Source organism: Oryzias melastigma, linkage group LG14, assembly GCF_002922805.2.
Source record: "Oryzias melastigma strain HK-1 linkage group LG14, ASM292280v2, whole genome shotgun sequence".
NCBI classification, from domain to species: domain Eukaryota; kingdom Metazoa; phylum Chordata; class Actinopteri; order Beloniformes; family Adrianichthyidae; genus Oryzias; species Oryzias melastigma.
Genome location: NC_050525.1, coordinates 3,484,120 through 3,509,373, shown reverse-complemented (window position 1 = coordinate 3,509,373; position 25,254 = coordinate 3,484,120). Strand labels below are relative to the sequence as shown.

The 25,254-nt window shown below is 38.4% G+C and overlaps 1 protein-coding gene across 2 annotated transcripts in view; it reads left to right on the top strand.

Moving 5' to 3' along the window:
- Window positions 1–25,254, top strand: part of camkk1a (calcium/calmodulin-dependent protein kinase kinase 1, alpha a) — a gene marked incomplete at its 3' end in the record, with an annotated part of 64,415 nt that overhangs the window by 1,418 nt on the left and 37,743 nt on the right.

Here is a 25,254-nt window from a genome sequence, read left to right as displayed (position 1 = left end):
TAAAAACAGACGCCCAGCTTTTCAACTCTGGGACAACAATCCATTTTTTGGGCTGCTATGTTCCATTTGGGGTTGTTGGAGCCTACCCGAAAGGGTCTATATCAAACAGAACCACTTAAAAAAAAAGAAAATAGGTTTTAATTGTGTTAAAATGTTAGTTCGTCATGAAAAACAATCCCATAGCATTCCTAAAAACCCTTCTCTCTGAGCACCAGCCCCTCCCAATTCATGAAAATGAGTGGGTCCCCACATTGTGATGTCACAAAGTGCAGAACTGCCCCTTCCAGAAGAGTCTGTCTCACTCTGTGACATTAGCACGATACGACCCGTTCGTTTTTGTGGGTATGGGAGGGGCTGCTGCTGACAGCGCAGGTTTTTAGAGGATTACTCAGAAATACGTGAACGGATCAAAATACCACTTTGGGGTTCTTTATATTGAGGAATGAACAGTATAATACACTTCAAACTTCAAAAAGTTGATTTGCATGAATAGGTTCTTGAATGCTAAAAGGCAAAGGTAGTAAATAGGGTTTACTTATAAAACTCTTTGCTTCCTTCTTAGAGGACCCAAAGTGCTTTCCAGTCACATTCCTATTCACACATATGGCGGCTCCGCTGCCGAACTGGTGCCAACCTATAACCACCAGGAGCAATGTGGGGTTCAATGTCTTTCCCAAGGACACTTTGACATGTGGGCGACCAAGGCGGGAACAAAATCTGCCATCTTCTGATCAGAGGCCGACCGCTTTACCTCTGCACCACAGCCGCCCCGGTGGGGTTCATACTGGACAGTTTGGTGGTCTGTCTTAGGGTTTGTGGGAAAGGACTTGCTCTAAAGTGATGATGGCAGAAGTAGGGCTGTTAACTATTAACATAGTTGACGACTAATTTAATATCCGATTAGTCGTTACTTTATATTATATGGAGTCGGACTGTAGTAAAGTGGAAAGTTATAATGAAATTCCAGTAGCTTTTTGGACTATTTTGACATTTATTAAGGTTTTAGCTAGTTTAGCTACATGCTATCTATTTTGGCTAATTTAGACTATTTTTTTATTTCTTATGCTATGTTGGAGTTTGGCTAATATTTCAGCTGTATGCTAGTTGTTTTGACTAACTTAGGCTTTTTTCAGTTTTTTAGACTAATTTGACATTCAACTAATATTTTAGCTAGCTATCAGCTTCAGCGATTTCAGCTATTATTTTCAGCGATTTCAGCTATCAGCTTCAGCGTTATTAGCTATCAATTTCAGCATCTTCAGCAGCCAAATTCAGCTTACAGCATTCACACTAGCATTATCGCAGGTAAAGCTATATATCTAGTTTTTAGTTAGTTTAAAGCCAATGTTGCTTAAGATGTGTGCTTTACATCCAGTTTGCGAATGACCTGATTAGTCGACTCATCAGAAAAAATAATCGGTGATTAGTCGACTATTAAAATAATTGTTTGTAGCAGCTCTAGGCAGAAGCAGCACAGCCACTGTTTGTATGGTTTAGCTGGTTAATGCTCCTTATGCATGAACATCTGTTTTATTTGCTTTTCACTTTAGGCCTCTTGTCATTTTTCATCTGATCCACTAACTTTGGTCCCTGTATCTGCTTGGAGATGCATGCATTTAGGATGAATCTTATTTATTTTCTGTTCTTTGTTTTAGATGCAGCAAATTCATGTTTTTTGCAAACATCCCGCAGAATTCTGCATGGTGTTTTGTTATCCTGGAGTGCAGGCAGGTTCAATCATAATGTAGATTTATATGCTTTCATATCAGTCTGAAAAACCCTTTGTGGCTGACCTTTGCACAGAAGTGATTTTATTCTTTGATGGTTGGTTGAAGCTTTTATTCTGAAATGAAAAGCGTCGGCTCAAATTGTGCTATCCTCTCTGGAGTATTGAAGCACAGGTATGTTGAATCTTTGGCAAAGAAAGACTTTTTTTCTGTGGGCTAGCATGGACTTGTATCACAACTCTGCAGAAAAAGGGAAAAAAAAGAAGAAACAGCTGGACCTGCTGCGCTGTTAGATCTGCATCTCCCTCCTCCTCTGTGGAGCCGGCTGCCAGTTCCTGGAAGCTCTCACAGTGTTTGCAGAACAGAACTGCCATGGAATCACTCCAGGTTTGCAGGTTGAGCGACAAAACAAACTCACAGAATAACAGGGAAGCTCCAGATGAAAAAGGAAGAGCAAAGACAAATTGCATTTTTACCTGTGTGCTGTCCATTTTATGTAAACTGGAAGGGTCTATTAGCTTTGAAAAACTCAAATTCTGTTGTTTCCTTTTTCTGAGCCCTCCTAGAAATATATTTTATTCTTATTAAGGTACAGGTTTTGCCGAAAGTTGAACAAAAACTTGACTTTGATAGAACATCTAACATCAAAATAGGGAAAAAAGCATATTTTAGTAAAGTTTTGAATAATAATAATAATACAGTACTTTTTATTTTAAGACAGATTTCAGACACTCAAGGTCACATACATTAAAACATATTAAAAACACATGAAGCAAACAAATAAAACAATTGAGTGGTAGTTTACAAATTCAAAAACAGTCATTTATAGTAAAAATTGAAATACTAAGTCGATATACAGCCAGTTCTTTGATAGGTTTTTGTACCATTTTTAAATTCTAAAATGTATTTTACAACTTACCAAAGTTTCAGGGATTTCCTTTTTACTACATGACTTGAAAAGCCATACAGCAAAGAATTCAAATAAGGTTAAAATTACAACGGTGTCATTCTGATGTGTTTCATGCAGATTTATTTTTTTAAGAATTATGCAAATTAGATCATTTCAAATTGTGTTACTACTGTGTTATTTTATTCATGTAACACATGTATATGATGATAGAAATAGCACAAAAAAGCAGAAATGTTCAAATATTTACTTTTAAAATAAAAAAAATAATAATTTAGTTATAACGCATGATATTTCTGTCTTAAAAGTCTTATGTTCTGTGTTTTCTACAGCTTTAAAAAATAATTTTTAATGTTTTATATAACCGTCTGTATTTGTTGGAGTTTAAATACATGTTTTCCTGTAATCCCTGTTTGTTGGAATCCTTTATGATTCAGTCGCTCATTTAATCCATGCAAAAACATGTCGGCTGTGACTGGATACTTTTGATATGCAATTTCTAGACTCGACTACAAGTTGAGCACTTTCAGAAAAAAAAATAAAAATCAGGTCACTCCATCTCTGTGTAATGCTGTAATCCCTTTGAACAAAATGCTACAGCACATTTTTGTACTACAAATCACTTCCATGACCTGTGTCCTTTCTACATTTACATCCTAAATCAGAACCAGAAGATTTGCCTCCATGGATCAGCTCTTTGATTGGAATACAGAAGCAAAAAAAAAAATCATAAATAATAAAGTTGTGATGTAGAGAAGAAACACAGAATTGTCCACCTTGAGTTTAATGAATCCATCTTTTGAATTATAGTTGAGCACAGAGGCGTTAAGAGTTAGTACTTGTGTTCAAAACATACTTGAAAGGACAAAAAAAAGAGAAACCATTCAGTTCTCAAATAAAAGCTTTTCAACATGCTGTGGCTGAATCCTTGAAGCAGTCGGCGATGAAAGTTCATCAATATGGCACTAAGAGCTTCTGTGGGGAAGCTTTTTTAGACGCTGAATGATGTCAACGCTTCACTCTTATCAGGCATTCCTGCCAAGTCAAAGTGCAGTTGTTGAGCCCTTCAAAATAAAGGGCACGGATATTACAAATTCTCTAACTATGGTCAAATATTGTTGGTGACTCTTAAACACAAAATCTTTAACATACTGTAGAAAATCTTAGGCCTGACTTTTATTGCATGCAGAAAGCATGAGTTATGTGGACTCGACTTGATCTAGTCCACTGCATTGTTAAAAAAAATAATTATTAAAAGAAAATAATAAATCAGACTGAAAGGAACACGCAAGGTTTGTGTGTTGCCTTGTAAAAAACAAGCCCCAAAAAAACTCTAAAATACATTTTTGGGGGGGGGGAATAGCATAAACATATGCATCAAATGTATACCGTAACCAACAAAATCTCACTTTGTTTTATTGTCTATAGATGTAGGTCCTATAGATCAATTAGCATTTTTTAGGGGAAGGATTATGAATATACAAGTAAAGAGGGGAAATCTCATTGCTTGTATGAAATCGAAATTGCTGATAAAAGTGAAGCAACAAACGGATCAAAATACCGCTTTTCATACTGAGGATTGAACAGTATAATACACCTAAAAACTCAAAAAGTAGATTTTTTATGGTATTGTCCCTTAAAGTACAGACTCAAAACCAAACATTTCACAGAGGTTTTGCTTTTACTTTAGTGGATTAAAATCACAAAAAGATGTTCATATTAAAATGCCCGTTTACCAAAAAATAATGAGTACTATTTCTCTGTTCATAAAAAGGTGTAAGGATATATACACTGCTCACAAAAATTAAGGGACCCCTTTAAAGAAACACATTAGATACATCAGATCTCAATATGAAGTTGGATATCTATACAAATAACGACAGGGCAGTGTCTTAGGAACAAAAGGATGCCAAGTCTTTTAATGGAAATAAAAGTTTTCAGCCTACAGAGGCTCAATTGTGTAGACACCATAAAATCAGAGTGAAATGAAGATGTGGCAGGCTAGTCCATTTTTTTCCCCAAAACTTAATTTCTGCAACTCAAAATGCTTTTCAGTATCTTGTGTGGCCCCCACCAGCTTGTATGCATGCTTGACAACGTGGCGGCAGGCTCCTAATGAGACGACGGATGGTGTCTTATGGCATTTCCTCCCAGATCTGTCTGAGGGCATCACTGAGCTGTTGTACAGTCTGAGGAGCAACCTGGCGGCGCCTAATGGACCGAAACATAATGTCCCAGAGATGTTCTATTGGGTTTAAGTCAGGGGATCGTGAAGGCCATTCAATTGTTTCAATTCGTGCATCCTCCAGGTACTGCCTGCATACTCTTGCCACGTGAGGCCAGGCATTGTCATGCATTAGGAGGAAACCAGGACCTACTGCACCAGTGTAGGGTCTGACAATGAGTTCAAGGATTTCATCTGGATACCTTATGGTACTCAGAGCACCATTTCCTAGGCAGTAGAGGTCTGTGTGTCCCTCCATGGATATGCCTCCCCAGACCATCACTGACCCACCACCAAGCCTGTCATGTTGAACCACGTTGCAGGCAGCATAACATTCTCCTCGTCTTCTCCAGACTCTTTCACATCCATCACAGGTGCTCAGGGTGAACCTGCTCTCGTCTGTGAAAAGTACAGGGCGCCAGTGGTGGACTTGCCAATTCTGGTGTTCTTCAGCAAATGCCAGTGGAGCTCCACGGTGCTGGGCAGTGAGCACAGGGCCCACTACAGGACGTTGGTCCCTCAGGCCACCTTCATGAAGTCTGTTCCTGATTGTTTGGGTAGAGACATTCACACCAGTGACCCTCTGGAGGTCATTCTGTAGGACACAAGCAGTGCTCAGCCTGTTCCGCCTTGCACAAAGGAGCAGGTATCGGTCCTGAGGGGTTGAGGACCTTCTATGGCCCTGTCCAGCTCTCCCAGAATAACCACCAGTCTCCTGAAATCTCCTCCATGTTCTGGAGATTGTGCTGGGAGACACATTAAACCTTCTTGCTGCAGCACGTGTGGATGTGCCATCCTGGAGAAGTTGGACAACCTGTGCAACTTCTGTAGAGTTAAGGAATCGCCTCATAGTGCCAGTAGAGATAATTATCAAGCCAAAATCAGCACGAGTGGAAAACCAGCCAAAAAAGATCAAGAGGGAGAAACTTGAAATGACCTCCACATGTAACACCAGCCCTGTTTGGAGGGTTTTTTAATTGTTGCCACTGAAGTGCACCTGTTGTTAATTCCATGAACACCAATACAGCTGAAATTGATTAACGAGGCCCTCAGCTGCTTAACCAACCAGAAAATTATCAGACAGGTTTAATTCAATTCATGTCAGGCCCAATAAAAAAGTGTTCCATTAATTTTTGTGAGCAGTCTATATATATATATATATATAGACTTTCCTCTTGCAGACCTTACTGCTACATCACATATATATATATATATGTAGATGTAGCACTAAGGTCTACAAGAAGAAGCTGAGCTCAAGTTTTGTGTTTCCAAAATAGGTTTGCAAGCAGTTATTTTTGCTGGTTTAGAAAAGAAATGTGAAAGAAGGACGGATCAGCTATTCTGTTTATACAGCTGAGCTCCTATATTATTTGTTGAGTACTTGCATAAAATAAAATGCATCCACTTTAAATGGGATTTAAATTGTTTAAAATGGAAATTTCGAAACAATCTTAATTGCACTTTTTTTTCTAACTTTAAACACAAACAAACTTTCTTTCAAAATGCATTTTGCAAAAAAACTGGAAATGTCACATTAAATTAAAATATTTATATCATTTTAAGCAAATAAGAGATCAAAATGTTCATTATTTATATGAATAAGATTATTCAGTCATTTAATAATTGAACAAATTTCAGGTCTGTCTAACCTAAAGAGCATAAGACTAATTTTTTACACCATGATGTTTCAGTTCTCCTTTAAAAAAAAGCACCTGAGCTTCAGGCTGCATGTCAAAGATGCTGAAATCTGAAAGTTATTAGAACTGAGCTGAGAATCCAGACAATTTTACACCATGTAGCAAAAGAGAACTAAAAGAATTGTGACAGTGCTGTTTGAGAACAAAGTGACAGCAGGTAGAAAAGTCAATTTTTGTGTCAGGCTGGATTTTTCACACATCACTGTATGTAATATTGCGTTACTGTGAATAAATGGATACGTAAAGTGCCAGAGTGATCAGATAGAATCATTGCAGTTAGATGTGATGCAGATGTTGGCTACAGATCCAAAAATGTCTTGCATGCTCTGCATATGGATTCTTACTCTTCTAAGTGTTGTGGTTCTGTTTTTTAAAAATACTTTTAATACTTTGCCCAGTTTTGTTGTGTCACTGCCTCTGAAGTGTCAGCTTCACCACAGTTAGGCAACATCGTGAAGCAAATAAACTTCCAGCTTCCTCAAGAAGAGCAGCCTCGGTTAATTGATTGTGCAGACATTTGCATGCTCGGTTGAAACAAATAGGATCAAACCTTTGCTTTTCATTGTGCTGGACACAGTCATGCGGACATGGAAGCTGCATGACTTGTTTTTGTGGGAAGCTAACCATCAAGTCTCATGACCGTAAATACTCCAATTCCAGTTCTTCCAGTTTGGAGAGGACTGACAGCCTTTTTGTTTGAAGTGTTTTTGAGAATGGTAATCGCTTTCTTCATATGCACCATGTGACTTTTTCATATTAATGAAAATGTAAATGTGGAATCTCCTGAGTGCATTTATTGTCTGAGGATTAGAACATGATTCGTGGTTTTTCACCGTTTGTCTGAAATCAACCTTTCCAAGTCTCAATCGTCGGTCTTTGTTTGTGACCTGCAGCCGGTTTCAAATGAAACAAGTGTCAGTGGCGAGTGTTTCCTGGTGTTTGGGGATAAAGGACTGCATGAATACATTTACAGGTGCTCATTAGTTCATTTCGTACAAAACACAGCGCCTCGTCTTCATGTTAGCCTTCATTATGCAAAGCATGACCGGTAAGCACTCTGGGAGTTCTTAGATCTCTCAGTTAACCTCAACCCAGCGCTCGACTGCACTCCACCCCACTTGCACTTCTCCCCGTTTTCATTAGTGTGTGTGAGAGACCAGCATGAATAGAAAGCCCACTGGGAGCCAGCACCGGCTAATGTGCTGCATCAGAGCATGTTTAATTGGAACACCATGTCCAAACTGTGGCATGATGAAAGTACAAACCAAGAAAACCATTTCTTGATTAATATGTTGTTTTATGGAGTTCTAGCTTTTAGGGGTTTGGGTTGGTTCTCTGTCCTCTGGAAGTAAATCCATCCCTTTTGACCGGATGATTCAGACTCCTACAACTGGCCCAATCTGAATTCTTCCCTTCTCCCTACCATACATTTAGCCCTCCAAACGGAGTTATGGAAAAAAAGGTTTTTATGAATTCAAACGCCACTTTCGCTCAATGACGTCACCGATAGTCGCTAGTTAGCTAGCAATAGCGCAGAGCTTCCAGCGCTCAAATATACATAACAACAGCGGTTTAATAACTTTAAAAGGTCATACATGTAAACTTCTGTGGTTCAGAGCGCTCTCACATGAAGAAAAGCGCTTCTCCTCCTCAGCGCAACGCGGTTTATCCTTGCGACGAGGCGTTTGCATCCCTCCGCTTGAAGGGTGGGATTTAAAAAAAAGAAAAAATTCGGACACCACTCTCTACAAATGCCCCTTCAAATGGAGAGGTAGGGAGAAGGGAAGAATTTGGATTGGGCCTTAGTTTTAAGTGTTATTTTGTTTCCATGTTTGGCAGTTCAGTTAATCCACTGATCAGTTGTTTGTTATGGTAGCTTAAAATGTTACTTTAATTTAATAATAAGCATCAATAAATCAGAAATTTAACCTGCAAGAAATTATAAGACTACTTTTCTCATTTATCATCCGATTTCCTTGCTAAAAATAATAATTGAGGAATTAGAATTTGATCTGGAGAATATAACTAGGGGTGTAGCAAACAATCGTGATATTTCATTTAGCGACACTTGTATCTATTTAAAGACGATATTTATTCAATCATTTATGAGCGTTCTTCAGCGTCTTACTTTTGTTTTTCACCTAAACCCCTGACCACTAGTTAATCATCGTCAGCCTGTAGGGCGGAGCAGACTCTTCCTGGAGGGGTGGTTCTCTCCTTGTGATGTAAGCATGCTAGGACCAGCTTGTTTTCGTGGGTATGGTAGGGGTTGGTGTGGAGATCGTAGGTTTTTTAGAGGATTACTCAGAAATGCATGAATTGATCAAGATATCACTTTAGGGTTGTTTAGTCAAAGATTCAAGATTCAGAGACTTTATTGTAAATGTCAGTAAAAGTTAAATTGTGGGTGGTCCACCAGCAGCGATGCACAGTGCAATAAGTCATAAAAAAAGATAAAATAAATAAAGTAAAATAAAATAAAGTATAGTTAAAATAATAACAATAAGAAACTGTACATGTGTAAGGCAAAATGGAAAAAAAAGGAAAAATACGAAAGACATAATAAAAGCAAACAGGAAGTACAATAACTACTTTTAAAGTGTGGTGTGCGGTTTGTGCAAATTCGGCAATTTTACAGCTTGGTCATTGTATGGTGTTCAGCATTCGTATGGTCCATGGGAAGAAGCTGTTTGAGAGTCTGATATGTGACCTGATTGACCTGTAGCGGCGTCCTGATGGCAGCAGGTCAAACAGGTGGTGGGCGGGGTGGGTTGGGTCCTTCAGGATTGTTACCATTTTCTTACAATGAAAGACATTAATATTCAGGTTGAGTTTTTTTTCTAAGTAATAATCTTTTTAAATGGTTAATGATAAAATGTAATGTAATGGTAAAATCTTTTTAAAAAAAAAAGAAAAAAAAAGGGAAAAACTGTTCTGGTGTAGTCTTGTGATATATCACGATACATATCGTGATGCATACATAGGTATACTATCGTATCGCCAGACTCTTGCTAATATACAGCCCTAAGTGTAACCAGGACATGGGGGCTAGTCCAGGATGTACTCTGCCTTCACCCAGCAGTATCTGGGATAGGCTCCAGCAACCTCATGACCTCTATAGGGTTTTAGTTTGTTTGGAAAATGACTGAATAAATTTGATCATAAATGTCATATGTTCTCTGGGATCACATTGTTAGCTTGATTGTGTTACTCTTGGCTTCTCAGTGTGTCAGCTTGAACAGGAGGTCTTAAAAACATGCAGAAAAGTAACACCGAGCTCAAACACGCGTGGTTAAAAATGGAATCTGCATATTGCTGCAATTTTCAACAAAAGCCCACACAGTGGCAGACACATTTGTCACAGAGTTGGTTTGCAACAGCTTTGCTTTGCACAGACATAATGTCATGTGCATTAACAGATGGCATTTTCTTTGTTTACATCTCCTTCCAGTGGTGTGTGTGTGTTTTTGTGTGTGTGTGGGCCTGTGAGGCACAAAGCATGATGTGCAGATGCATAAATGAAAAAATAAAGATCCTCTAACCGATCGTTGCAGAAATGCTATTAGCATTGTCTGCTGCCGACGCAGTGTGCTTCTAACAGGATGCAGAATAATGTTTTGCAAGTGAAACAATCTCATTTGCAAGTGTTTATTTGTGTTTGCCTTCTAAAAAGATCCGTTGTGTGCATGGCTGTTGGTGACTATTTGTTCAACTGCAGTATCAGATGTAGATGTATTGATTACATTTTTCTGGAGGTTTATGTCTCCTCGTGTTGTTGTTGTTCAGCTTTTAGCAATCCGCACATTTGGTATGGCAGAGAGTTTTGCTTCCAGACACAATCTTGGATTTTAACCGGGCTGGGGACCAGCACAGGGAGATCCAGACTCTGGACCTCCTGTATGCCTTCTCATGTGATACATTCAAATAATCAGGTCTCAGTATGTTTAGCTTTGATTTTATTTCATTTTATTTTCAGTCTTTATTCTCCCCCAGAAATGAACAGTGAAGTTTAAGACTTTAAATATGTGCTGTCGTGATGCACAAAGCTCAGGCTGATTGTTTTCTGCTGCTCGCCAGTGACAACGTTGCTGGGCGACGAATTGGATCTCACAGCTCCAAAGACAAGCTTGCGGTTTCAAAGAGTTCTGGCAGTGGAAAAGAAAGAGCTTAAAGCCCGGCTCACAGCCGGCCCCTCTTCAGCGTCTCTGCATGACTCTCGTCTCTCTGTCTGCGGTGGTGGCCTCGCTCAAGCCCTGATTTCTTTTTGTGTGGAGAAGCTTGAAATATTTTGTTGAAATCCCAAAGGAGGAATGCAAACTCCTTTCTCTAAAACACACATTTTTATTTTGGAGGGAAAACCTCCTGAAATGCATGATGCCCAGCTTTGATCTTTTTGGGGCACCTGCACTTATAGTGTTTCACCTGGAGAGGCAGAACAATGCTGATGCTATCTTTGCAGGAAGAGCGAGAAATGAAGCTTGACTGCAACGTGCTTCAAAATGAAATACAGCGTCACGTCTCCATTTATCTAAGCAGTCAAGTTTGCTCTGAGTTGTAATAATAGTTTTCTTTCCAGTTAATATGAAGCTGCTTAAGAGTGTGGTTCTGATTGTGATGCTATGTATGAATCGTCAGGACTTTAAATGGCATATTAAGTCCAGTAATAATAATCATTTTTAACTGTGTAAACTCATTAGCAAACTTTTAATGGTTACAATTCTGTATTCAAGAGCAGCACAAGTTAGCTGCTGTTTTATTTCAGTATTTACTAGACAAAACTTTAAAAAAATGTAAAATCGTTTGTTTCTTAGTTTGATGATGAAACAAATTCCTTTCTTTCTTGATCATATTTGACTACAGAACTAAAAAAAGGGATCTACGTATCCAGATTACAGAGCTAGTGACTAACTCTATTTGAGGTGTTGTGAGAGATCACTTGCAGCAGTAACATATCTCAAATTTATTTTGACAATGTTTGAAGCTGAATACACCTAGAAGATGAAGGCTATTTTGTATTCTGCATTGAAGTTATATCCAGTTATGTGTAGAATATGTAGTTTAGAGTTACAAAGCTGTTCTGCGGATCAAGGATTTTGACGTTGTTCTGGCTTACATGCTACAAGACAGTACAAGACAGTTATTTTAGGATTTCTGAAGTGTTTTGGATGTCGAACATGCTGAGTAAAGACATTCTAGAGCTCAGGGTTTTATATTTACCTTCTATTTTAAAGATCCCATAACTTTACGGCACTTTTGAACTATACAAAATGAAAGGATAAGAGTCAGTTATCTTGTTTAGTAAATAATCAAAATTCAGAGGTTGAAATATTACAAGTATATTTATTTCTGTATGTACTTATTCTGTTTTATTTCAGTAATAATCATTGCCAGTGAGGATATTTATGTGTAACCAGATCAGATCCAGATTTTTCTTTAGTTACTATCTTTATAAAGACCCACTTTGATGAAAACTGTATTTTGGGTGTTTTTATATGTGTGTATACAAATATACTGTATATATATATTTGTAAATACATTTCTGATGAGCTACGCCGCTCTGCAGAAATAATGTCCTAGCAAGCAACACATGTTTTTCTGATTTGGGATGTAAATAGCAAAAATATTATTAAAAGACCACTGGGAATGATTTGAAAATAGATAAAAAATGATTAAAAAGTGGAGGTTTCACATATCAAGATCATATGTGACTAACATTAGGGTCAAACCAGGTTACAGGAGTAAATGGCTTTAAGTGTCCATAACAAAGCTCTGATTATTATGCAGCTAATTGCATTGATTAGAGTGTTATCCTCAGTCATTAGCACTCTGTCGTTTGAAACACCTACTGTATTCTGTAAACTAGCATGGTCTCACACATATGAGCAGAGAGTCAGGTTATGTTACTACATTTGGAAGAAGAGCTGAGGATGAAACCCCTGTGGTTGTGTGAGAAAATCTTCCTGTTTATGAATTTGACTCAGCACCTGCTCATAGTGCCTGCATTGGTATTCCTGCTTGTGATAAATGAGGGAAAAGGTGGCTGGCTGCTGCTTGTCGGAGACTTATCAGTCTCATAAAACATTAAGATGCAGTCAGCAGCACCGTCCCCGTCTGCATCAGGACTGACTGGGAAGCCTGAGGAGGAAAAGAGATCAACGGGATGTTCTCGCTCTCTGAGGGATTTAAAGTATCACTCCCAGGGGAAAGGATTAATGGCTTCTCATTTTCCGCTGCGATAGATTAATCCTCTGAAAGTTCACATCAGCAACAGTTTTCAGCGTCTCTGTATTTCCAGTTCTGGAGGAGAATTTTAAGAGCTGATGCTTTTTGTCTTACCTGCCTCCTAGAAGAGAGGATATAGACTCCAGAAATCCACTAGTCAGCATAAACATAGTTTATCAGAAGAGGTTCCATGTTCAGTCTGTTTATAACATCTGTTAATAGTTTTTTCATCAGTCTGATATGTCTGTGGGAAGAAGGGATTCATGATAAAACATGTATAAAATCATCTGATGACATTCATAGAACCCCATGGAAAGCTGGACCGTGTAGACTCTGTCAGGAATAATTGTCTCATCCACCTTGTCCGCTCGCACTCCTACAGCCGCTGTAATCCGGGGCTTATTATTGTCTCAGGCAGCCAAGCTCAGAGAGGGTGGCCCTGGATTTGTTTGGGATTGTCCCCGAGTATGTTTCTGTCCAGTCAGGCTGATCGCTGATCATGGATTCTGACCAGAGTCTGGTTGGAGAAGCAGGACTGCTTAGATTAGACCACAACTGGTCCATTCATGCAGTCCGTTTGTGTCTCTGTAACCCATCAAAAAGAGAACAAAAGACTTCTGTCCTACTCTGATGAATTTCTGTACCATCTCGTGAGTGTGAACCAGAACAGAAATATCCTGTTTAGGACACAAGACAGTTGTCACTTAGCTTTCAGATTGTGATGCTAAGTTATTTTCTTTTTAATTCATGAAAAGAACATGCAGTGTGATGGCTGTGTGGAACTGAATAATGACAAACTGCAGAAAGATGTGTGTAACAGGCTTACTGATTAAGCCAGTTCAGTTTTGTGCAGTTACCTACTAATCCTGTGGATTAAATTGGATATTATATATATATATATATATATATATATATATATATATATGTATGCTCTGGATCAGGTATTTAAAAGAAAAAGTTTTGGGGTGGACCAAAAAGTCCTGCAAGTTGTCCCACTTAAAAATATGAGAGCCATTTGTAATGTCGAAGCATTAATTGGTCAATAACACAAGTTCCTCTCAGTACTTTCTCTGTAATGTAACCCTGGTTGTCAATAGGGCTGGGAATCACTGGGTACCTCACGATACGATTCGATATGCGATACATGGCCTATGAAACTGATTAAATCAGAATACTGCAATAATAGGAAAAAACATCTCTAATAACTCGCAATGAATAGAAGAACACATATTTTTCTTTTGGAAAATATGTCCCCATTTATTTTTTAGCTTTAACACAATCATAATAAACAACTTGTGTCGTATTTTGTGCAACAAACAATAGACACTTTTGTGGAACAATGCTGAATTCAGTAATACTATGTCTTTGACAAACATTGACACCAATTGAGTTTGAATTATCTGTAAAATTCAGTGTTAACAATAGTAAGCATGATCAGCAGTGCCACTATTTAGTGCAAAATTGTAGTAAACAACAGAACAAAAATTAAGAATTCAAATAGCTGTCAGATACATTAGTGCCCGCAACAGCCAGTCTTGCAATATGCGCCCCCTACCTACCTCCAAAGGAACGTTTGACCAAAGGATGATGAATATAACGATTTACAACCTCTTCAAATAAAAATTAAAGATGGATACCTGGTGAGAACCCATCGAGAATCAATCACAGGACTAAAGGTCGCAATATATCGCAATATTGATATTGTGGCACCCCTAGTCGTCAATGACACTGGTCAACATTTTCCGGTAGGTCTTCATCAAGTTTTCTCACACTAGCTCTTACTTTGGTCCATTCTTTAATGCAGACCTTCTCAATAAGTTTTGTTTTTAGACTGTCACTGGCATGTTCAGATCTTCAACTCCCCTCACAGATTATCTGTTGGAATGTCCAACGACTGGCTAGGCCACTCCAGATCCTTGAAATACTTTTTTGGGGTTCATTGGATGATCAGCTGTGTTTCATCCTCAATGCTCTCACTGATGAAAGGAGGTTTTTCCCAAAACCTTATTATACATAGCTCCGTTCATTATTTCATAAATACGGATAAGTCGTTACGTCCTCTTTAAAGAAAAACAGCCCCAGACCATGATGATTCCACCTCTGTGCTTCATAGTGGTGTTCTTGGGATCTAACAGCATTCTTCCTCCTCCAAACACAGCGAGTGGCATTAAGAGTTCCATGCTGGTATCATCTGACCACATGACCATCATCCAGATGGTTCTAGAGAACTCTAGACGAGTCTGGACTTTTGGAGCATGATTTTGATCTATGATAACGTCATGTATTACTATAGTAACCTTTGTTATTGAAGTTCCAGCAGTACAGTTCTATAGTTCTTGACTGTTTTCTCAGTGTTGTTAAGATCATTTGTTTCTACCAGGTGAGATCTTTCATGAAGCTCCAGCTGGAGGAACATTGCCAGTGATCTTCTATTTCTTCCATTTTCTAAGAATTTCTTCAACAGTTGATCTCTTCTCATCAAGCTGCTTGCATATTGTAGATTGCTTCATCGCAGTCTTGTTTAGGTCTACAATCTTGCATTTGGTGTGCTTTGACAGCTCTTTGGTCTTGGTGGAGAGGTTGCAGTTGACTGTTAAAGAGTGTGGACAGATTTGTCTTGTACAAATAGTCAGTTCAAATAGGCGACATTAGTATAGGTGAGTAGTGTAGGAGTAAATAACTTCTTGTGAGGAAGTAACAGACGTATTAGGGACAGAATTCTTACTTTTTTGTAGAAGATTATATTTTGCTCCATTATACAAATAAATTAATTAAAAATCATTCAATGTGACTTCCTGGATTCTTTTTTTGTATTTTCATAGTTGAAGTGTATCAATGATGAAAATACAATTCCAACTCAGCTTTTCAAGCGGGACAACTTGCAGAAGCTTTATATGGCATTTTGTTAATGTTGTGCACTATGTATATTTTGTTATGCAACCTCAGCAAACTTGGCACTAAACTGCATCGCTGCAAGCAATAATACCAAATAGGCATGCTGTGCTCTGTGCTCTGTCATCTGTAGCGTAATACAATTCCAACAATCGGTCAATAAAAGCATTGTAGCACAACTGATCTTTCACAAAGTGTATTTCAGATCAATCAAAGAAGGAAACAGTCGGTTCAATCTATTTTATAGACATAAATGTTTACAGCTATTGGAAAGTTTCTTTTATTTTACAAATATAAAAGAAGGGATTATGATTAAAAACAATATTTAAAAACAACGTATGTCATCCTAGACTGTGATATTCAAAGATTTATATACTAAAAATAATTTTTTGATCGAACTACAAGTCTTGGAGGAGAAAGTAGAAGAGCTGCATCTGTTATCTTTTTTTCATTTTTTTGCAACAACCCACAGCAACATTTAGATTCCCTGGGATCCAGAGACTGCATGTTGTGACTGTTGTTCACATTTGGTTAAATATCGCATCAGCATTTGTTTTGGGGCGACTCTGAATCAAAGTTCTGAGATGCACAACGGCATCTGTAAACATGCTAATGTTGTTTGTGTGTGCTACAGCATTATCTCACATAAATGCAGCTCACGACAGCCAGATCTAAACCATTATACACAATCATTATGGCCTGTAACCAGCCGACTACAAGTAAAAGGATTTTCCCTAATTTTACAAAATAAGAGGAACCATCTTGAGTCCTTTAAATAGCACATTTACACTATACAGCTAATCCCCATGTTAATCTAATAAACTGAACAAGTTTCGTTTAGGCAGGAAAGCCCTGGAGGAAAAGATAAGTGCTCTTGTATGTGTACAGCAGGATCAAATGCTTAATCCCTTTGCAAAAAAAGGAAATCCAGTGTTTGTGGGTGTTTGTGAGTGGGCAGGTGTGTGCATCAACACAAAATCTGCTCAAATCCACATGGTTCCCTGCTTTTGCTCTGTCATCCTCCCAGGATCAGGGTGGGGCTATTACGGGACCCACAGTGCTTACTCTTCCTGCACTTATTTTATTCAACAGCTAATGCAACCCATCCTCTAGCTGAGGAAGATTAAATGTGACAGGTAGAAGCAACGCGAGGAAGACCTAATCAACCCGTAGGCCTGGGGAGTCTGGAAGAGAGGGGAAAAAAGGCTGTAATTTAATATAGAAAAATGGTAGATGGTTTGAATTTTATTTTTGGGTCATTAGGCTTTTGGGTTTGGACTGGGGGGGGCAAAGCGATTTTTGAACCCTGCTGTGCAAATGTGATATCTCTGTCTCTTATTTTCCAACTCACTCAACTGCATCAACATTAATTCCAACCTGATGACTTGTCTGATCAAATACTTTGAGGTTCTGACAAACGTTGACAGGAAAGTGCTGAAATAAGCGAACACAATGAACGTTAATTTAATTATGATAATTTCAAATTCCTAACATTTATCCCTTACATTAAAACCCTTTAGTGTTGTTTATCCAGTTTGCAGTTTAATGATGAAACCTGGAGAAACGAATCAGTAATATGAAATAAGAAAATGGAAAAGAACATTAATTGATCTCACAAGGGTGGAATTGGTTTGTTACTATAGTTTAAAAATACAGCAGATAATACAAAAACAACAGACAACAGATAATAAATACAATGCAGTGAAACACAATGACATGTCCTGTGTCTATGAGACATTGCAGAATCTGTGTGCAGAAAAGATCAACCGTCTCTCTTTCAGCTCCTGCTTTTATCCACAAAATAAACCCATCTGTTACTGACCACGAGTGTGTTTTGTCACTTTCTGGCCCCAATAAGGTGTAATTTATTGAAAAGAAAACTCCATCAAATGCTATGACCTTAGAACAATAAAGGTTAGGACTGGTGCAACAAAAACGTGTAAAATGTTAGTTTGTTTATATAAAACTGAAGCTAGAGTCGCATTTTAAAGTTTAATTGTCCATTTAATGTGAACAAAATTCCATTAAACCATAACCCTGAAACCACAAAGGTTAGAACTGATTGATTTTTATCACAACATTGACAGACAGAAGGGCACACAGTTTGGCAAAGTGTTGTTCCCAATAACTCATAGAAAATGATGTACTCATGGTGCTTTCTAAATAAAGTCAATTCTGGTGCCTTTTTTTCCCCTTGTGATATGGACGTTGCCATGCTGAAACCAGATGATGTTGGTAAGCAGTGATTGGTCCGAGTTGATCTGAGTCATCGTTTCTATGACAACCACTCTCATCAATCGGCGTGAGCTTGTTGGAAGTCCACACCCCTACCACTTGAAGGGAGGCTTGGGAGAGTCTGCTAATCAAAGGTTTTGATTGTTCGACGTAAGACCACCTATTTTTATTAATTGGTTGATTTATAACTTCTGCTACAGAAAAAAAATCATAAAAAAGTAGGATACAAAAAACATAAAAAAATATTTTGTCTTTTTGGAACCAACAGGAACTTTCTGTTTGGAACACTAGGGGGGAGGAGTTACACAGTCCAGTTCTTACATACAGTTTATGATTGTGCATCAGAGTCCAAATTTGGCTCCTCCCTTATGTCTCGTTTCCACCGAGCAGTCCAGACCAGACTGGACCGGGCCAGGCTGGACTTTCGAGTGTTTCCATTACAAAATGGACCTTCTAAGCAGGACCGACTGGTACCATTTCTGGTCCCTCGTTGGTCGTAGGTCCATAGAGGAATGGTATAGATCCATTAGGGCGGAGCTTCTCTTGTCACATGATGCAACCCACTGATTGGTGGAAAGGTTTTACGAACACAGCAAGCGTCCTACCAGCACTTTTCCCGACTCAAGATCCAAACAGAACTTTTTGTTCCCTTTTCGTCTGCTCTGGATTTTAATTATTTAAATTTCCGTCCGTTTCTGAGTCAACTGATGCATCTTCTCTTTCGCTGAAGTCGCACCGTTTTGACGCACAGCTACGTCATCGGTCTACACCCCCGCACACACTTTGATGATCAATGGAAACGCTCACTTGAATTGTCCGGAACATTCTAAACCGGCCAAGATGAGACTGGTCTGGTCTGTATACCGCTCAGTGGAAACGAGGCATTAGTGTCCTGAAAGGAAAAAAAATGAGACCATGCAAACAACTACGAGGAGGAAACATAGAAGCCCATCTCTTGGCTGTCACACTAATGCTAAATAGATTGTGAATACATCTAAGTCCTGAGGAAATGCAATTGATTTGTGTGTCACATCCTTGATATATTAGGTTTTTTCGTTGTTGTTTTCATTTTTGTGTCAAATTTAATCTTACTTCTCTTTTTCTGTCATTTTTCTTTTTAAAGTGGAACATCATTTCTTTTCGAGCTTGTGCGCTTTTTTTTGTCCTCAATCTAAGACCAATGATTACTGCCATCTGACCTCTGACTTCCCCTGATAAATGCCATGAATGGCTCACGTTGCTTCATGTGAATGGGAATTATCTGCTTTTACCCTGGGAGCCATAAAAATGTCAGACAGACAGAACAAAATGCATTTAACAGCCGCTTAGTACCACAATGAAAAATTAGTTTTGTGTCTTTGATCAACAGATCAGCTGTTTTTTCGTTAAAAGGGCTCACCTGTTCTGACATCTCCTTCACCTTTACACCACCATGAGTAAAAACTATTTATTCCAGACTGTGAAAACTAATGTTTGTTCTGAGAGTATTTGATACAAACAGAAGGTCGTGTCTGAAGTAGGTGACACAATTTAGCATTCCTCACTTTTAGGATCTGGTTATTTAAGCATCGAATGTTTCTTATATTGATTGGACACATCTGTCTTCAAAGGGAAACCAAACACTAAACCAAGGATAGGCAACTCCAGGCCTCGAGTGCCATATTCCTGCATGTTTTCCAACATACCCTGCTCTGGCCTGTTCTTATTGGCTGGACACACCTGAACCAGGTAATCAGTCTTGAATAGGGCTTGGATATCTGCAGTCGTCGAGGCCTGGAGTTGCCTATCCCTGTACTAAATCAACTTTTTTAGGCTGTTGACCTCTATAAATGGAGCTTTTCAAGTGATCTGTGTTGTTGTGTTAAATGAACTTCCTGAAAAATGGTCTAAAACTTTCTGAGTGCTGCCCCCTACAGGTAAAAATGAGGTATTTTAGTTGAATTTTGTGATTGGTCAACTGGTTAAACCTCACGTCAGTTCAGAAGTTTCACGTCATCATGCTCTTCAGCTTCAGTATAGAAGCCCCGCCCATCTTTGATTCTGTAACGGTGGGTTGTTGTCGTCATCATCATTTTACCACAGAGACACTGGTCCCCTTCGCTCCGGACCATGAGCGCCTCCCTCCACAAAACTTCATTCTGCACCACTCTCCATATTGAAGACACTGTCAACTACAGATCCAAACCACACCTCCGCTCATCCCACCCTTTAATTACATTTTTTCAAATCTGGGCTGAGAGTGGAATCAGCCTCCAACTGTCCTGTTTTGTTACCCTTTCACACTTTTCTATTTGAAAAGTCCTACTAAAGAACTTAACGTAGTCCAATCAGTACATTTTCTACTTTTCTCTGTCTTTAAACATATGAGAGTATAACTATTGGTATCAGTATCTGCTTCATGTTTTCTTGAATTCCAATCCTTAGTTACATTTTCTTATAAAGTCTATGCATATGACATTAATAAAAATATTGCGATTTGGCTACATCAGTGCATACTTTGCAACTATCAATACTATCCCTAATACATCCATTAAGAAAGTGACCTTTAAGTAGAGATTATCCATAGACCTCTGTGGTGTTAATGTGTCTCATCAGTCTCAGAACAGCAGGCATGGACTGTAGCCTTGAATTCAGACTTTTCAACCGCCGCTTTTCTCCTTCAGAATCTACTGGAATGACGTTGATGGTGTTAACAATTAAGAAATTACAGCAAATCAAAGAACATAAACACTGGAGCTCTGGTGTTAAAGCATAAAACAAAAAAATTGATTTAAATGGAAATCTACATATTTTAATGTCTATTTTTCCTTTTTATATATTAGCTAGTTGTGAAGTTTTACCAATAAGAGTTCAGAGGATATTAACCAGTCATTAGTTGTGTCTATTGCAAAGGTTACATCTTGTATCAGTTGAAAACAGATTCCCTTCATTGTGTTTAAGACGGCATCACCAGCATATGTGAGTATTTTTCGTGCCTATGGGCCCGGAAGATGAAGCAATTCTTTATAGGGTGGTCATTAGAAAATAAGTACCTTTGAAATGAGTTCAGAATCCACTATTTCAAGTGACAAAAACTCGAGTCTTTCTAAAATTATAAAATCAAAACCCCTGCTAACACTCTGGGATGCTTTTGAAAATCTTAAATTTGATGATTTTTCAGTGAATTATTTAGCCTGACAAGATACTCCTTTAGCCTTAAATGCTTTTCAAACGATTCCACATTTTTCTGTTACTTTAAAACATTTATCTTGCTGTGTTGAGGCGAAACACAAAGCTTGCACTTATCATCTTTATCAGTTCAGTAAATACTGGACCTGCTCTTTGCACTTAATCAAGGTTTCAAATTGCAAGCAAGCATGCTTTGACAAATTCTAATTTTCCTGCCTTCAACTGAAACCATTCTAACTCGATTCTGGCCTTGAGTTGTCCTGCTTGCTATCAACACACATCTGATTAATGGAGGAGGCACAGTGACAGGAGAAAGTGGTTCCTAATGGAGACCAGATGGATTCATTTGTTCACATTAACAGCTCGTCTCGTCCGTTCTGTGTTTGTCTCTGTTGAAGCTTCGTTTTGTACAGTATGCCGGCGCTCTTTCCAGGATAGCAGAGGATTTAATTGGCCTGTTTTTGTTTTCTTCAGTTTGTTTGCTAATTAAAAATAAAAACTGTTCAATTGAAGAAGCTTGAAATTTGTATCTGGAGTGGATTTTGTTGGTAGAAATTATCAGGCTGTATTGTTTCTCTCATTAGTGGAAGAGCTTTTTTGTATTCTTTTTTCTATTCTCTAACCTCAACTGATGGGAGAAATGCTGCCGAGACGGTCACCTTTTGTAATGCTAAACTCACAGTATATAGGTATTCAAATATGAATAAGTTGAATAATTATTTGTTGGCTCTAAACTTCTTTTGAGACCAATCCAGTCCTCTTTCAGATGTACAAAACCTAAAGTCTTTGGTGTGAGATGATCTGAGCAAACTGAGCTGTCAGTTTTGTGCAAAGCTAAAAAAAAAGAAGAATTCTACTAAATGTTTGTCTCATTATCTCTAAGCTTTAGATCATGCTGCTTTGAATCCAGAACAGAACTATTGAACGTTTTCTAAATTAGACAAATAAAAGTCTGAAAACAGCTGCTACAGAGAGAAATTTGAAGACTAGTTTGAGAAGAGTGGTTTTGAATGACATCTCATGGTATTATGACAAAGTGAAAAAGTTATTTCCCATCAAAACTTCAGGGAACCAGGTTTAGAAAAAAGGAAAGTAAGTTAATAAAAGACAAAAACAAACTTGTTTTGATTTAAAATTCCATCTGCATTAACAGATCACTTAGACTGTCCAAAAGCGGAATCCTGAAGGCAGCAGACTTTTTTTGTTTTGCTTTTTTTCTTAAATTTATGTCTTATTTTTGAAATGCGTTGAACAAATCTCCCTTTAAAAATGATTGTAAAGCAAAAAGACAAATGTGAGAAGAAAAATGTCAATTAAATGTGTATTGAAACTGGCAGTACTGGATCCTTTGAATTATACAATTATACAATTGAATTATACAAGTGTTCTTTATGAAGGCACTGGCGCGACAAGTGTAAGATATATAATGTCAGTGTTATTGTTCAATTTTGGATTAAGTTAAACAAAGAGTGACATGGACTACTCACAATAAGTTAGGAATATATAGTGAAAAACTCAGTGTTTCTTTCACTTCACAGATTTTTGGGACAGGGAGACAGTTGTGATGATAGATGTACCTCATTTAGTGTTTGCAGGTTCTTACCTCATTTGTGGAAGAGTGGAACGCATCAGAGCATCATCATGGGGCTAGTGAGAACCAAAATGGTGGAAACGCCCACTAGTGACATGGTCAACTTTTGTTCTTTGTGGCTCTCTTTTATACTGTCTTAATTTTGGGGTAAAGAATATCAAACTAATGAAAATGGTGTTTCTTTCTCATTCTTTGTAGTATCATCAAAACTGAGTTTTTACATACATCAATCCAATTTAGACCAAATAGGAGAAATACTCATGTAAAAAGCAATAACCTTAACATACTGTGAGTGGTATATTTGAGCACAGCAATCTCTTCAAGTGCTGGGTGCAGGATGTTGGTAAACATCAATAATGTGGGGTTTGTGTGCGCCTTATGCTCACAGGGTCGCAGCTGTGGGGTCAGGAGGGCTCATCTCAAAAATCTATTTGAGATGGATGAAAGCGAGGCAATAAAAAGGTTAGATGTGGGAGAAAATATTAATCCTAATAAAAAAAAATGGCTCTGCGTCCCTGAAATGTGTGCCTTTGAAAACAAATAAAAGTGGCAGTGCAGCTGAAATAAATAACCAGAGTGCTTCCCCCGCCCCCCCACCAGGACAATGCACACACACACAGAGGCCCAAATGGTTCTGATGCGGAGACGATCCGTTTCAGCAGACACATAATCACTGGCTGTGCCAAGAATTAGGAAAACGATGACAGCTCCACTTTGTTTTCTAAAATGAGTCAGACTCAGACAATGAGCTTCCCCCTGCTGCCGGCCCATAAAAGGCTTCCGCCCGCTCCCGCAAATTCACAACGTGGGAATTGCAGTCTTTGAAAAAATATAAATGGAATTGTTCAAATAGTTTTTGTGCCACCGGCAGTTGTGGCTCAGACAAACGAGAATCCTTCCACAGCCTGACATTCATGCAAAGTGGGTTAGCTTGAATACATTTAGGAACATGTTGGTGTTCTTGTGATCTGGGTTATAAATGAGACATAATGTTTTGTTGCCAAAGCAGGAAGATTAAAGACAGTTTTTATGTTACTAAGTCATGACTGTCGGGCTAAATCACGAATGCGTCTTTCACCACCATCTGTTTGAGCGATGACAGCTTAGATCAACAGTTTCTTCTTCTACATACAGCAGCTTAACATTATTTGATGCAAAAAGTCATTTAATGTCGGGATTATTTTACTGCACAGACTGCATGTTGACAGTTGTGTACGGTATGTGTATTTCCTACAGAAGAGACTTTTTATTCATTTTTTTTCCCAGGCAACCATTGACATTTTTTTAGATGTTTTATACTTTGAGTGACTAATTTGCTTCTGTGTCCTCTTCAAAACTAGAATCTTCAGTGTTGACCTCTCTCATCCCTCCTCCCGCCATCATTTCCTCTGAGGTTTGGTGTTTTTTTGAACAGACTGAACCTCAGCCGGCTGTGACTATTGCCTGGGGTTTGAGCATTCAGAACTTTTGTTGACATAACCCGTACTGGCTCTTACTGCCGAAAACCACGGTCTGTCTGAGGCAAGAAAATTTGTTTTTTTTTCTTGGCCCATCTAATTAAGAGCCTTCTGCTTTAAAAGTTTGAAAAAATCAAGTTCTTTTTGTCTTCTAAGGACATATATATACGTATAACCAAAATATTTGTTTTTATATTCTTTGAAGATGTCACCAAGGCCTCCAGACTCATGTGCTATAATGATGCCAACACTGTTTTACCCTTTAACACCAGACCTGTCACCGGCGACAATTGAATAATACACGCTCTTTGACCTACTATAACACCGCAGCAGTTAAAGCGGTCAACATGAACAAGCTGACTCAAGTGGCCTTTTTATGTCAGCTTTGCACCGATATGCAACACACTGCTAATGCTAAGTGTTGTATAGTGTTTCCACTTCAAAATCCACTGGAATTATTTTTGTCAAATGTTTTATATATATACAGTATATACAGTGTACATATGTATGAAAGGAAAGGTGTACAAGACTGTGGTGAGACCAGCCATGTTGTTTGGACTAGAAACAGTGGGACTGAAGAAAAGACAGGAAGCAGAGCTGGAGGTAGCAGAGATGAAGATGCTGAGGTTCTCTTTGGGAGTGACCAGGATGGATAGGATCAGGAATGAATACATCAGAGGGACAGCACATGTTAGAGGTTTTGGAGATAAAGTCAGAGAGGCCAGACTGAGATGGTTTGGACATGTTCAGAGGAGAGACAGTGATTATATTGGTAGAAGGATGCTGAGTCTAGAGCTGCCAGGCAAGAGGTCTAGAGGAAGACCAAAGAGGAGGTTTATGGATGCAGTGAATGAAGACATGAAGGTGGCTGGTGTTAGAGTGGAGGATGCTGAAGACAGGCTTAGATGGAGGAAACTGATTCGCTGTGGCGACCCCTGAAGGGAAAAGCTGAAAGGAAAAGAAGAAGACAGTGTACATATATATATGTGTATATATACATGTATATATATATATATATGTGTGTATACATGTATATTTGTGTTTGTATATATATATATATATATATGTATAAAACATTTGACATAAATAATATATATATACGGTGTACATATGTATGTATGTATATATATGTGT